Source organism: Corvus moneduloides, chromosome 5 (genome assembly GCF_009650955.1).
Source record: "Corvus moneduloides isolate bCorMon1 chromosome 5, bCorMon1.pri, whole genome shotgun sequence".
Lineage (NCBI taxonomy): Eukaryota > Metazoa > Chordata > Aves > Passeriformes > Corvidae > Corvus > Corvus moneduloides.
In genome coordinates this window covers 52,549,632-52,564,140 of record NC_045480.1, presented here as the reverse complement: position 1 = coordinate 52,564,140, position 14,509 = coordinate 52,549,632, and the positions used below count along the sequence as shown (strand labels likewise).

At 40.0% G+C, this 14,509-nt stretch overlaps 1 protein-coding gene across 4 annotated transcripts in view; it reads left to right on the top strand.

The window, feature by feature from the left end:
• BMPR1B (bone morphogenetic protein receptor type 1B) overlaps nt 1-14,509 on the top strand; it is a 234,388-nt gene that overhangs the window by 160,730 nt on the left and 59,149 nt on the right. The gene's annotated exons all lie outside the window — the stretch shown is intronic.

Genomic DNA, 14,509 nt, shown 5'->3' with positions numbered 1-14,509 from the left:
AAGGAAAGCATCATGCTAATTGTAAGTGAAAATGCCGTCTTTACCCATCAAGAAGCAAAAATTTGACATAGCTAATAAGAAAAGGAGACACTAATTAGCAGTAAACAGAGATTGCTGTAAGGCAGAATTGTGATTGACAGCAGAATCATAGTAGTTTTATTCATTATAGAGATGAAAATAAGGAATGTGTATTAGAGGATTTGAAACATACAAAAATTGCATTTGAAAACAAGTTCTGGGCACAGTAAATGAGCTGACGTGTTTTCAGGAGGTTTTTTTGGGAATTTATAAATGTGCTTACAGTAGCACTTCATTCATGTATTGATCTTCTTTGGAAGAACTATGAAATTACTGTCATTGAAGACTTGTTTCTGTGTTAAGCTTGGTGTTTCTAGGAAACTGGTAAATAGTTTAATGAAGCACTCCTGGATGTTTTGGCTTGGATGTTTTCATTACCAAGCATTTAGCTAGCAAGCTGATAATCACATCTGAAAAGAGAAAAAAATATGCATAGCAAGGAAGTTTTTTTCTTTTTCCTCATAAATTAGTCAGTTGTGTTACCCAAACAGGTGAACTTTCTGTGACTTCACCTACAGCGCTTGAGCACCAACCATGAGTTTCCCTGATGCTTGAGATGGTTTTACTCTGGCTTCCTTAGTAAGATATGCTAAAGCTAAGGAGCAGAAGAAGCAGCAGTGCAACTCGTGCAGTCCGTTTGTCCTGAAAGCTTTCATGTGGTGGGAAGTGTCCATGGGAGCAGCTGGGCTTGGGGAGAGCGTGGTAGATGGCAGAGCAGCAGCTGGTCTGCAGCAGTCCTAACCAAGTGTAACAGTGTGTGCAGTTCAGATTCAAGCTTGCAGTCCTTGGTCAGCATTTTCTCCTTGAATCACAAAACTGCGGTAGTGATGGTTTTTACCTAATGCTTGACTTCATTTTCAGGCATCACTGCAGAAGCTGTGTATGAGGCGTAGGAGTGAGAATGCCATACAGTTTGGCATGGGATTGACAAATTTTATGGATTTTGGATGATACTGAAAAACGAGTTTGAAACCATTAACTGGTGCTGTTCTTCCTAAGTGATACTTGTGTGACATGGAGACTCTGGACGAACTGCAGTCACACCTGACTGACCAGTCCTGAATATCTTTGCAGGGGCCCTCAGTATTCTGGCAGCACCCTCTGCTGCCGAAGTGGAGAGTGCAGCTGGGGCTGCATCAATTTCCCTGAAACCAGGAGTCAGAAATGTACCTGAGTCTTATTAGGTTCTCTGCTCCCTTTTAAAATTTTGATGAGTAAATGCTTTGACACTTTGTGCATGATCCCTGGAAATCAAGGGGGGTCCTAGATTATCCTCAGAGTTATCCATACCAAAATAATGTGCTCCTAAAGATCCTGACAATCTTGGTGCAATGACCTCCAAGGAAATCATATGTGTTCTGACTTAGGAACATCTGCAAGGGGGATTAGCAGATCTGTGGAAGAAATGCAGTAGGCTGCTGAGTGATGTGCACAGAAAACCTGGGTTGTCCAGAAGAGACCAGGATTTTTCCCTCTCTGCAGAATTCCAGGCACAAATATGAGCATGCAAAAACTGTCAGAAGAAAAGATCCTCAGATACAGTGTCTTATCAACAGTGTAATTACTAGTGTCAGTAGGAGATTCCCAGTAATTTGAAACCTAGCTGCTTTTGAGTTCACTGTTTGCATTTGAAGTACATTACCAACTTCCCTGCCAGTTGGGAGTCAAATCTTTTCTCGGTTTTTGAGCACTTGTCCAAGCTTTTTTATGAAATGCAACTAGTGTCTTGTGCAGCACAGGGTTTTTTCCCTCCCAAGGACTGTGTATTTCTTGTTTGCCAGCACTGCTCAGAGGGTGAGAGGCTTGTGCTGGGGAATCTTTGCCATGGAGTGACCAGTGGTTTCCCACAGGTGCTTTCAGCAGCTGCAGCCCAAAATCTTTCAGCAAATAAAGAAAGACAAAGTGATTGCAATTAAAGCTGAGTGCTTGAGGATAATTTTAGGAGCTAAATCTGTGGGGAAAAAAACCTTGGTAAGCTATGCATTATATAATTGTATTCTTTATGTATTTCTTTCTTTTTCATAACATCACCGTAACACTTTCTTTCTCCTACTCTTTGGGTTGTGGGTCAGTTTCAAGGCCAGAAATTGTTATGAAAAGAGAGTTTAAAATGAAATTAAGAGGTCTTTTAAGTAATTCAGTCCATGCCTCAGGCTGAGAGCAAGATCTTGTAAAGCTTTAATAATTCTAGCTTAAATTTGCTTAGTAGATACATCTATTCTTTATTCCCTCAAAGCTTCTGTTTCCTTGCAGGATGATCACAGTGAGGACATGAATTACTCACCTGTGGAGTTTGCCTTTTGGCTGTACATATACTTGGGGAGATCCTGATGGTTCCACATGGTTACTAATATCAAATATAGTTAGATCTTTAATGTGATGGCTGATTTGCACTAGATGCTAGGAATTTAGTCAATCCCTCTGAAACACACATGTATTTTTACCAAGATTTGGCTTCCCTTCAGTGATGAGGAGACCACAGGTTTCCAGGCAATCGGTTCCAGTGTCTCCTTATTTTCACCTCTAGAAAAATTAGTCTTAAGTGTTGTCTTTGTGCTAGCTCAAGCCCAATTCTATTTGTCTGGTCTTGAGTACCTCCAGTTACTTTTGCTGAACTTTGCTGTGCATTTTTCAGTCTCTCTGTATGTTCCTCAAAATGCAGGACTCAGACCTGAGCATTTCTTTATTTATGCAATTGCTTTTGTGCATGCATTGTTATAGCAGCTGAATATTGTGTTATGGTGTCTGAATAGCACCCCAGCTTCTCCCAAACATTTCTTCAACTTCTTAAGAATGTTTTTGAGTGTTAGCCTCATCCTCCAGTTCACATGGGATCTTACTTGTCTTACGTTCGCAAGGCCTATATTTTATCCTAGAGGGAATTGAAATGTTTTTGACGTGGTTTGTTTATGACCAATGTTGGCTGTTGCTCATGTCTGTTTGTTGGAGCATTTTTGGCTGAATTTAATCTTCTCTAAACTTGAGATCAAAGTGTAAGGAAGAAAAGCAGAGCAGTTCACTCAGACTGAACTGTGGGTCTTGTGTTCGGGCTTTTGGACCGAGCACTATTTTCTGGTTCTATCTTGCATTGCAAAATTAGGGTAATTTTCCAGGCTGGAATTCAAACTCAAGGAGATTCTTTCTGAAGAAAATATTCAAAAATTAAGTCAGAAAAGATAATGTTTGTTTGAAAACTGAATCATAAATAATGTAGGCCAAAAGCTAATTTAACTGAATGATTAGAAAAAATGCTTACTTGAGCTCAATGATGCAACTTAGAGAGTTGTACTGTCAAGGAAACTGGTGGAAAAAGCTGTTCTTACCAAACCTGCCGCTTTGTTTTAAAAACCCTTTTATCCCATAATCTGAGCAAAGTTCAGCTCAAAAAAACCCAAACAAACAACAAAATCCCCCAAAAATGTATGTTTCATAAGAGGCTGAGCTTTGGGGCAAAATTGTAGGTTTGGCCCAATTTCTTTGCATCTGTCACTGTGTAGCTGTGTCAGTCCTATACGTGGAATGAAGTGTAAGCCATAACTTACTGTAAAAATGGAGCTTTACGAAAACCTTGAGATTTTCCTTCCCATCTTAGTCATATGGGGTGGAGGCAGGATATTGATTTGGCAGATCTTTCCATCTTCTCATATTACCACCGGTGGCATCCCGAGTGGTGCTACAAATGAGCATCTTTTGAGTAGTCAGAAAGCTGACTGTGTTGCAGCCTTGTCCTCAAGTCATGTGTGGAAATCACAGAGAAGTCTTTCTGAATGAAAGAGTGTAGCACTTGTGAAAAATGTGGGGGAGAAAGTATGAGAAAATTGAGCAGGAACCAGTTGTATCTTCGAGGAGAAGCTTATGCCTATTTGCTCTCTGTTGTTGTACCCCAACTTCACACAGTGGAGTGACATACCAGCCTTTATGATTAATGGATCCAAAGCTGCAGAGACTTTGAGGAGAGGTAATTGTCAATTGTTGTTGCAATCTGGTGAATATATAAACCCGATGCAACGACATTTTTGGTCTAATTATTTGTCAGTTCACTGCTTAAGGGATTTAGCAGGCAATACTGTACTTTGGTATAATCCAAAAGAATTTCACGTTGACTTGCTGGTCTGGTTGTTGTCTGGAGAAGTGCCACCTCCACCTCTGACATTTGTTGCTCCTTCATGCATTTTAACACTTAGAGACTTAAAGGTAAAAAAATTGTGGGAATTAGGAGATAGGAGCTGACACAGTTTGGCTTGTTGAGTTGAAGGATGATTCAGGAAGCATGAGGATAGGTAACCCTTGGGCTGTGTTACTTCAGAGATAGCAGTGTGGTGTAGTTGTACAGCACTCATTTAAAGTAATAATGTTTCAACTGTAAACTGATCCTAGTAACCACAGGAAAATCCACTTAAAGTTTGAGCCCAGCTGTGAAATGCACAACCATGTCTGTGTTCACGGGGTTCAGACTGCAGCTGCTATGTGGTGTCCCCGGATATTAATCTCTCACTATTAATCAGCAATGAAAGTAGCTTATGGTGAGCATTACAGATGTTCGAAATGTCATCTCTTCAGCATCATACCTGGAGGGAAGATAGCAATACTTGGGTCTTTCCTTCTTTCATGCCCTCCCTGCTTGTTTTTCTAGGAGATACGGTTCAACTCAGGACGTAAGAAACGTACTTTGCACCACTTGTTTTGAACTGGAGTTTATCACCCGTCCTCACCTGCCTGGCCTTGACAGAGATACTGAGTTTGAAGGCCTGACTTGTTTTGCAGTGCGGCAAATACTTCACTTTTGTGATTTTTGAATGCCTGTTGTTCCAGATTCATTACTAGAAAGAATACTTGAAGTGGACTGAAACTAGATGTGCTATGTGTTAGCCAAAATAACCATGAAGCGTTTACTGAGCCGGTTACTTCAAAGACCTGAGTGATTTTAAACTTAATGGTTCTTTTGAGACTCACAGGACTATTCTTTTCCTTGAGTAATTTGCAGAAGTGGAGACTTTGCTCCTTTAGAAAATGAACAGGGCTAGTGAGTGTGTCAGTTTAGTTATCCAGACCAAAGACAGTCTTGTCTTTTTATTAACCTCTATTTGCAGCTCTTCTGTTTTTTAGCATTTGACACTGGAAACTGACTGTAGGGAACTTACTTTCTAATGCTACTGATGTTTATGATGTTTTTCTGTGGAGTTATGGTGATAGTGCAATGGCACTGATCATCTATCAGCAGATTTTGGGCTGTTGCTTCAGACACAATGTATTCTCGTAACAAATTGAAATGTGCACACTAAGCAAGTGTATTGTTCTTCCTGTGCTGAAATGTGGCTTTGCATTGGCTTGGCAGCGTAAAAGGTACTCAAGCTGTAGCATATAAACATTCCATGAAAAGGAAATAGGATATTCGTTGCTCCTCTTTTGAAAGAGAGTTTGGGAAATGTTGCTTGCTGGGCTTCTTCAAATAAACTCCTGGTCTCCTTTGGGACAGCTCTGCTGTCCTGGCTCATCCGGTGGCCCTGTAATGCACTCAGGAGGTGTTTAAGGAGCACAAGGGTGATGGGAAGTGTCAGATTTGTCTCTGTTCCTGCTTTGCTGAAGTTAATGACCTTTTGGTTTCTGTTTTAAAAACATTCAGTGAGCTGCACAGAGAAGTGCAGCCCCTTTATTACTAATCCACAGTATAAATATTAGCCTTTTGTACTCATTTTGCTTTGCTAAGAAGATCACATCTGTGTGTGTTAAGTCATAGTTCTGTATTCGAAAGGATATTTCTATCAAGCAGGATTTCAAAGTAACAGAGTGCCAAATGATCACAAAGATTAACTTCTAAAAATTTTTTCTGGGTTTCTCAATTCCCCAAAGGAGAGAAAAGAGCATCTGGAAAGGGAGTGCTACCCTTTCCAAGGCAGTTGTTTGCAGAGGGATGAAACGTAGAAGTGCTGGGAAAGGAAAACCTGGTCATGTTCTGTAGTAGAGCTTATCACAGTGATAACAGATCTACTGGGATGGGCAAGACCTGGACTGTGGAGAGCCAGAGATGTTATCTATCTTTGGAGATTTTTATTCAAGACATTTACCATGGGAAAAATTGAGGTATTTAGTATTTCCATGGCTTCACTTAATGGTAAATGTTATCTTAATTTATGCTTTCTGTTCTCTTTTACCACTCCTTTTTTCCCCCACTGCTCTTTTGAGGAAGCCAATACAAGTATGAAGTTTTGGGGAACAAATAGCCTGATGATGTGTCAGGATGTATGAAATTGCTTAAGTGTCCGATAGCATTCCCTTGAGTGTGTAAGAGGGCTTGTTTGTTTGTTCCAGCAGTATTTGGTGTCCAGTACACATTATCATTACCCAGAGTGCTCAGTGGGATTTGAGCTTCTTCCCAGCCTTCGAAATACTGAACTTTTGATGGCTAAGGAGTAAAACATAGTAATTTGTTTGAGCATGTTGTTTATAAATGTTTGATCCGCTGGTGTCACAGGCAGTATCTGCGGTCCCTGTTTCTGGAGTAAGTGGTGTGAATAAAAGCTAAGCAGCCTGCATGCAACATAAGCACCTTAGGAGCTCCGTGAATACCACCACTATATCCTAACCTAAGCCGATTGGGTGAAAAATGTGGTTTCCTGTCTTTGCTTGAAAAAAATATTTTTCAGGATTACTGACATGCATACTGCAAATGTAATTTTCATAAATATTTCATCTCTTTCTTATGCTCAATTTAATGTATCAAAGCCACACAGTGCAGGAGACATCTGGGATTGTGCTTAAGCAGCTGGGTTTCATTTGCAGGAGGTTTCTAGCAAATTTCTCTTTCTTCCCAAACACAGAATATCTTGGTGACTGTGCAGAGCACTGGGAAAATCAGCATGAGTGACATAGCTTCAGAAACAGATGGGTTTAGTTTCTTCCTTTACCTGGGTTAGGTACCATCTACGGTTTTTCATTTGAGGCTTTGTTTTGTTACTGGTCAGCCTAAGCAGCAAGAGAACTTTTATTTTTTTTCTAACCATGGCAACTTGTATACAGAATGAACTTTAACAGCAGCCAGCTACATTTTCCTTTAGTAGTAAAAAGGATAGAAATGCTAGTCTGAAATGTCTGTAATTGACTATCTAATTCTATATTGACATATGCTGCAATCAAGCAACATATATATTAAATAAATTAATTATTAATTGAATACCTCTTCTAAAATCTGAATGCATATTAATTAGGCAAATGTGACATTATATTAACCTCTTTTCTATTGTGACTGAGTAACAAGTGAAAACTCAGTATTTTGTTTAAATTGTTAAATGTATTCTGTTTGATTAAGGGCCACCAAGTAGATTTTGTTGAATGAATGATGGCTGCCTATGGGAAGTCACCAGCTGAAAATACAGCTACAGATGAAGAAATAACATTTCCGCCTTCTGAATCTGTCATTACCGATTTCAGTTTTGCAAATAAATTTAGACTTTGGGAGCATTTTTTCAGATCAGTCTTCAAAGAGCTGGAACATCTCATAAGCTTTATTATTTTTTAAATGTAGTTTTCTGTATGTTCTCTTAGCAGTTCAGTTGTTAGTAGCTTCCTGAAGATGTACTTTATTTATTGTTTTTGCTGCCTTATAAACTGGAAAATAAGTAAATGTTTACCAGAGGTCATCAGTAAAAAAAGGGACGGTAAAAGATTTTCTGAAGTTACTATGGGGTTTGTAAAACTTTATATCTGGTTCCGTCCAGATCGGTTGTTACTAACATGTCTTCCCTTCAAAAAAGGAGAGATAAAAATTCCAGCTATAGCTGTAAAGAAGAAAATTTGAGAAGGTTTTTGCTGCAAATAGGGATAGCACAGCTGCAGTAGGCATTTTAGCTGGACAGTGAGGATTAAACTGTCTAGGGAGAGTCTTGTTCATGTGGGAAAATTGGGGCATGGAATTGCTGCCCTGTATGAAATAGAGATGCTGGTATGTGTAATGGTTTCTCCTTGCTAGTGGCTGTGTTATATGTGCAGAAATTCTCTTAGATTACAATTCCCATGCAAACCCAGATACCGAAGTGTAGTGATATTCTGACATTTTTACCGGTCCATTCTCTTTAAAATGGAGTTCTCCAAAATGTTTGTGATTGATCAGTATCTTTAGTAGCAGCCAGTGATAGCTGACACTATCATTGGGGGTGGTTTTTAACAGTACTCCGCAGTGCTTTGGTTTTTGAAGGGTTTTACTGCTTGTCTTAGGCTGGCTGTTCTCTGTGACAGAGGAAGATGCTGTGCTTTCTACAACCTGAGAAGGATTCAGTCTGGAATATCTGCTGTCATTGTACTTCGTTAATTTTTTTAAGTTAAGCACTCTATTATAACTTTGACATAAATCCCTCAGAAATTCTTTTTTTTGGGGCCAAAAAAGAGTCCTAGACACTTTCTGCGTCTGTGGACATGGATGACAATCATGTACATGTTTTGTGTAATAATAAAATAGTAAAACCGCAGAAAAGCAGACTAAATCTCCTAAACAAATAAAATGGAATGCCACTAAGTTATGGAAGTACATCAACTGCCTGGGCAGTTTTTGTGTAGAAACCTAACCTTTTTAACCAAGCTTCTTTCCCTTGGAACATGTTTGTGCAGTCAGCTAGCATCCAGCCATCAAAGAGTGCTAAAATAAACCTAGTGTTACAGCCTTCCTTTTGTAACAACTATCTTACGGTTATTTTAGGTAACAAAGAGAAGTGAAGCCTAGCTGGTGTAAAAATAAGGGAAAATAAATTCTGTCTCTAAAACACATGGGTTTTTATAGGTGAAAAAGTTCTTGTCTTTCTGCCACGTCTATAAGCAACGTGATTGCAGAGTCCTGTGAACGTTAAGAGAGCAAGGAGGGAGTTCAGTCTGGGGCTTTACAGCCATGGGTGACAGCATCTACTGACAACAAACTCTGCCACTTGCATGCTTTCATGTCCTGGCACTAAGATGACATTGTTGGTTCTGGGAAGCACCTTCCTGCTCTCAGTGAGCAGTGCTTAGATGGGTGTTACATTGGAGAAGGGCTGCAGCCCTGCCACGGACATGCTGGGAAGTGGAGGACAAATAGCAAAGATGAGAACTGCTGCAAAAAATTTTCATGAATGGTGCACTGCTCCCACTTCTCTCCAAGCAAACTGTTTGTACTAGTGGGCAAACACCTTCCACACTTGGATTGAAGAGCTAGAGGAATGCTGTGGTCCTGTGGTTAGGTTTGCACTTACACTAGTTTAGGTTTAACACTTACGTCTACACTAGAAGGATTTTCCAGAGCTAAGTAAAGTTTGTGGTGTTAATCTTTGTCACATTTTTATATAAATATAAAAAATGTATAGAAATCTGTGCTTTTGAAATAGTTGGCTAGAATGACAAGGTTTTTCTTGCTGTGTGACAGCATTAATGATTTTCATATTTTCGGTGTGCATTGGCATGCTATTTTTTCTATTTATACAGTAAATAGACAGTATTAGGGGAAATTTCAGTTACGAGCAGTGTGAAAAAGAGCTATTAAACCCATCATTGCAAGCATTTGGTATAACCCTACCACTCCTGCTCCAGTTTCTCTTGTGTGTTTAATATTTTAGTGGTAGTAAGCAACCCTTTACAGAAGGAAATTATAAAGCTAAATTTTCTGAAAAAATTTGTGTTTAGTTCACTAATGACCTTTCAAAGATATAAAGCTTTGTAGAATAATCCCACCTAGATGCTCATTTGATTTGTGGATCCAGATCCACAGAAGTTCTGCAGTTGAACCAAGTTTGGCTCATTTCAGTGGGAGTTAGTCACAAAGATACCCTTGTGAATCTGGTCTGTTCTTTTGTTTTCCCTTCTCTCCTGCAGAATGGAAACAATAATGCAGTCTGACTCCACAGAGCTGTTTAGGACAGATATTAATTGGGAGTAGCTGTCTCCACTGGCGACAAAGGCCATAGAAATATTTGTAGATACATTATAAACAGTAACAGACTGCTGCTATTTCGTATGATGGACGAAATGGCTTTCAAAATCCGAGTGGTCCTGTGGCAGCCCACTTAGGCTGTGAGGTACTGCCATGTTACATTCCTGTTGTTTTTCTTGGGGCAGCTTAATCTAAAATGATGGAGAATAAATCTCCCTTGCAGAATGGCAGAGAGTTTGCCTGACTCTCAGACAGGATCTTCAGTTGTGAAGGCATCCGTGTTTTGACCTCCTTGCAAGAAACATAGAAGGGATGTGGCAGAGAAAGGGTGTGTGTTCAGCACTCCATGACTGAATCTGTTAATCTGATCTCCTGCCTGATCTGGACCAAAGAATTTAACCAAGTCCTTAATGCACTCAAAGTAATACATTTTAAGGAGAGTAACATGGCATTGAGAAAGAAAATTTATAGACCTTAAATGATGTCAACTATTAAGTTTCATATACCAATTAAGTCACGCTACACAAGCCCAAACCAGATGAAAAGACCTTTCCTACTGCTACATTCAAATTATCTGCATTTATGTTGTATACGCAACCTTTGTTTGACCTCTGTGCATATGCATTGCTGTGCAGTCTTCAGTTGCATGATAACAGATTAACTTTTCCATTGGACCCCTCTTTCTTCAGTGTAAAGGATGAGCAGCCCTCACTTAATGAGTCCCTATTTGTTATTTTACTTTGTGTGAGCAGCACCTTATTTACCACATGCTATTAAAATCCTGCTGAGGCCATAATTATTCATTTCCTCACATTTTTTTTCCTGAGACACCCATCATTATAATATCATGAATGTAACTTCAGTTCAGTTTTACAAATCACCAAGGTTAGACAAAGGGATATCTGTCCCCCCATTTACCAGGCAGAGGATGGCTCAGGCTAGAAGAAGACACCCCAGGCTGTGGTTTCATATTTGGGTAAAACCAGCCTAATTTATCATGTGAGCAGCAGTGTACAGCTCCTTGCTGTTGATTCCTCTTTCTGCTGGTCCCTGGGACTTAGACAGCTGCGTGGTGGAGCAGATCAATGATGTGCCTGCAAAATAACGTCACCAAAACAGAAGGAAATTGGACTTTTGCCTGGACTGTCTCTTTCAATGGAACCATGTTCTGACATGGATAAATCCACTTGTGACATCATCATTTTGCTACGTACTTGGTTTTGAGGCACTCTGGGCTCCAGCCTTTGGCATGCACTTACTTGAGGTGAAGCATGGCCTTTCTGGCATCAGAGAGGCCTGTGAGTGCTCAGTGTGCTGGGTGATCAGAACTGAGGTTTTCAGGTTGAGCACATGGAGGAGTGGAGCAAAGAATTGGGCACCACTTGAAAAGAGAGTGGCTTAGATGTTTGTTCTGGCTTCCCCCCCAGATATTGCTGGGGGAAACATGTCACAGCAAAGCATCAAGGGGCATTGCTTGCAGATCATTCCTTCTCTTTTTCCTTTTTTAGTAGGTTTTTTTCTGCTCATGGTTATTTACCTCACCTAGTTTTTAAGTTTCTGGCAATAATTAAAAAAGGGTTTTACACACAGTAATAAAATATCCTTTATTAAACTTGCAGAAGTAACACTAATTCAGCCATCTCCTAAGTAGGCAGGTGGGTAGGTGAGTTGATGATTTTTTTAAAAGTATGCTTTTAACATATTGTGGTTTTATGGGTTATTGTTTAGACTTTGAAAAAAATCAAGTGGAAAACAGAAATCCTCTCATGTAGCACACCCCCTCATTGTGCCAAAGCATGATGCAGCACAATGACCATGCACATCCATGTCACAAAACTTTTCCCTTGAGTGAACAAAGTGGCACAAATAATAGGTTGCAAATGTCCATGTGTCTGGCACTTGGAAGGGACAGGATGTTTTCCTAGGGCCTTGCAGAAAGGTTTTTCCACAGAGGAATGATAAGATTCAACAAATCAAAGTGCAATTCGAAGCTGCAGGGAAACATCCAGAGCCTCTTCTTTTCACTTGACTCAATTTTCCCCAGCACATTCCCCTCCTTACATGAGTTTTTATAGTTCCCAGATTTCTCAGCTCACTTCTGCTGCTTACCAGTTTTGTGTCTGATGCTTTTTCTCAGCTTTCCAGTCCAGCGTGGTCTGTCAACCCATTTGGTTTCCTCATCAGTTTCCAAACACTGGGATGAACAACGCCATCCCCTGTGCTGTTGCACGCCTGCCATAGCCTCTCACAGGCAGGAACTGAGGCTGCTGGAAAAGTCCTGCTGAGCTGTCATATTCCTTTGGAGGTGACATTGTCAGGAAATTAACTCTTCTGATTCTTGGGGTCCGAATTAGTACAGCCAGGGAGGGTTACTGATTTATTATTGGGCCAGGCTGGGTCAGATCTTTGAAGGAGCTGCAACAAATACACACCTTGTTCAAACTATTCTGCTCATGGGTAAAGATTTCATTTAAGAAAAGCTTAACAGAGCTGCTTCCTGGAATGTACTGTAATGCTTCAAATTATATTTACTACAAGCCTGTCATATTTAAATATCACAGAATCACGGAATGGTTTGGTTTGGAAGGGACTTAAAGATCATCTAGTTCCAACTGCTGCCTCTGCCATGGGCAGGGACACCTTTCACTGGACCAGGTGGCTCAAACCCCAGCCTGGCCTTGAACACCTCCAGCAACGGGGCATCCACAGCTGCTGTGGCAACCTGTTTCCAGTGCCTCACCACCCATATTGCTTCCCAGTACATTTGGAAGTCTCTAGGTGTGTGTGCCACTGATAAAAATAAAGGTCTTAGGAGAAAAAAAGAAAAAAATCAATCGGTAAACACTTTGAACAATTTTTTCTTTGGACTCACATTATCAGTATTTTAGGAGTAATGGAAATCTCATGGCAATGTGTGCATCCAGTTTAAATCAATGGTTTTTAATTTTTTTTGGAAATATTTCCAATAATGCTCAGTGTAGCACTGGAATGGCTTATGCTTTGTAGCCTTTGGCATGTGATTCATCGCTCAGGTTACATTGGTAGCACCCTCCACACCATTCATTTCAACAGGAGGGAGGAACTTGGAATCTCACAGGATCAGGTTGTTATTTGGATGATTTTTGTATCCCTATAATCCCTAATGCCACCTGGCAGAGATTTTTTTCTTTGATATATGTTATCAAAGTGAAAAGGGATGTTTCTGCTGCTGTTAACAGTCAGCTGTAGGGGATGTTAACTCTGCTGTTTGCGGGGGGGGGGTGGTGTTTGCCCTTCTCTGCCACTTTCATCTCTTGATTCTAAGAAAGGAATTTTTTACTTAAGCAAAACATAACCTTTCCCTGTTGGCAGCTGGGAGAATAAGGATTAAGTTCGCTAAACAAAGCTCAGTGCCCTTGTCAGGTCTCTCTTTTCAGAAGGTCTCCAAAGCCATAGTAATCAAAAGGCAGGTTTCAGGCAGAGCATTCCTTCGAGGTACCTGTTGGATGCAGCTGAGCACAGTATCCATGAGGTGAATTGTGCTCTAGCAGTGCATACTCTTTGGAGATTTCCCCTGAAACTTACTGGACACAGACCATAAGAAGATACAAGACATTTCTGCAACATTGCAAGCACTTGGTATCTGTTTCCTTAACCCCCCTGAGAAGACACATGAAGAAATTTTTTGCAATAGCATTTTTCCTCCCTGTTTTCAAATATTCTTTTCCCTGTTAGGGATCCAGGCTGTAAGGAAAATGTTCTTCCTGCTAATAAAGAACTGGTATTGCCTGGCAGCTTCAGTCCAGCTGAGTTGACTGGTGGCTCTTGATCTCCTTTCTTGTGCATGACCCGTGTTGGCTTGACTATTTATCATCATCTTTCACACTACACTGCAAATACCACTTTTCACCTTCCCCTATAAATTAACAATTCAGTTGCATATATACACATGGCAATTCTCTGCTAAATACCAAGTTCTCCAGCTGTGCATAAAGAACATAAAGCTTTGGAAGGCAAAATTTTACTGCTCTGACAACCAAAACCCCAACTGACAGAAGCTGCTATTCACAAGAGAACTCATACATTGAATAGGGGAAGATATGGTAAATTGTGTTGTTTGTTACAGCTTCAGTTTGACTCATTTGAAAAATCAAGGCAGTTTATAAAGTAGCTTTATATTTCAAAATATTGATTAGCCGTTTGGAAAAGAAAAAAAAAATGATTGTGTAGATGAAACTGAACGTCTTCCAAGGGAAATAGCATTAAACAATTAAAGGTCTGGAGACAAATGTGATATGGATTTTCTTATGTGAAAGAGATGTTTTCTTGCCTGCATTAAAAATAATCTCAGAGGAGATTAGGAAACATGGGTAGAGTCACAGTGCGGTTTTTAATGTTGCTTTGTTCTTCTGAGATTAAACTCTTTTATGATCGAAGAAACACACTGCAATGTTCAATGTGTAATAAAAATATGTTTTAATTTAGCTTAAGGCTTGCTACAACTTCGGAGTCTCCAGAGCTAAGAAAAACCAAAATACTGTAGTCTCCTTATTTCCAAAGCTT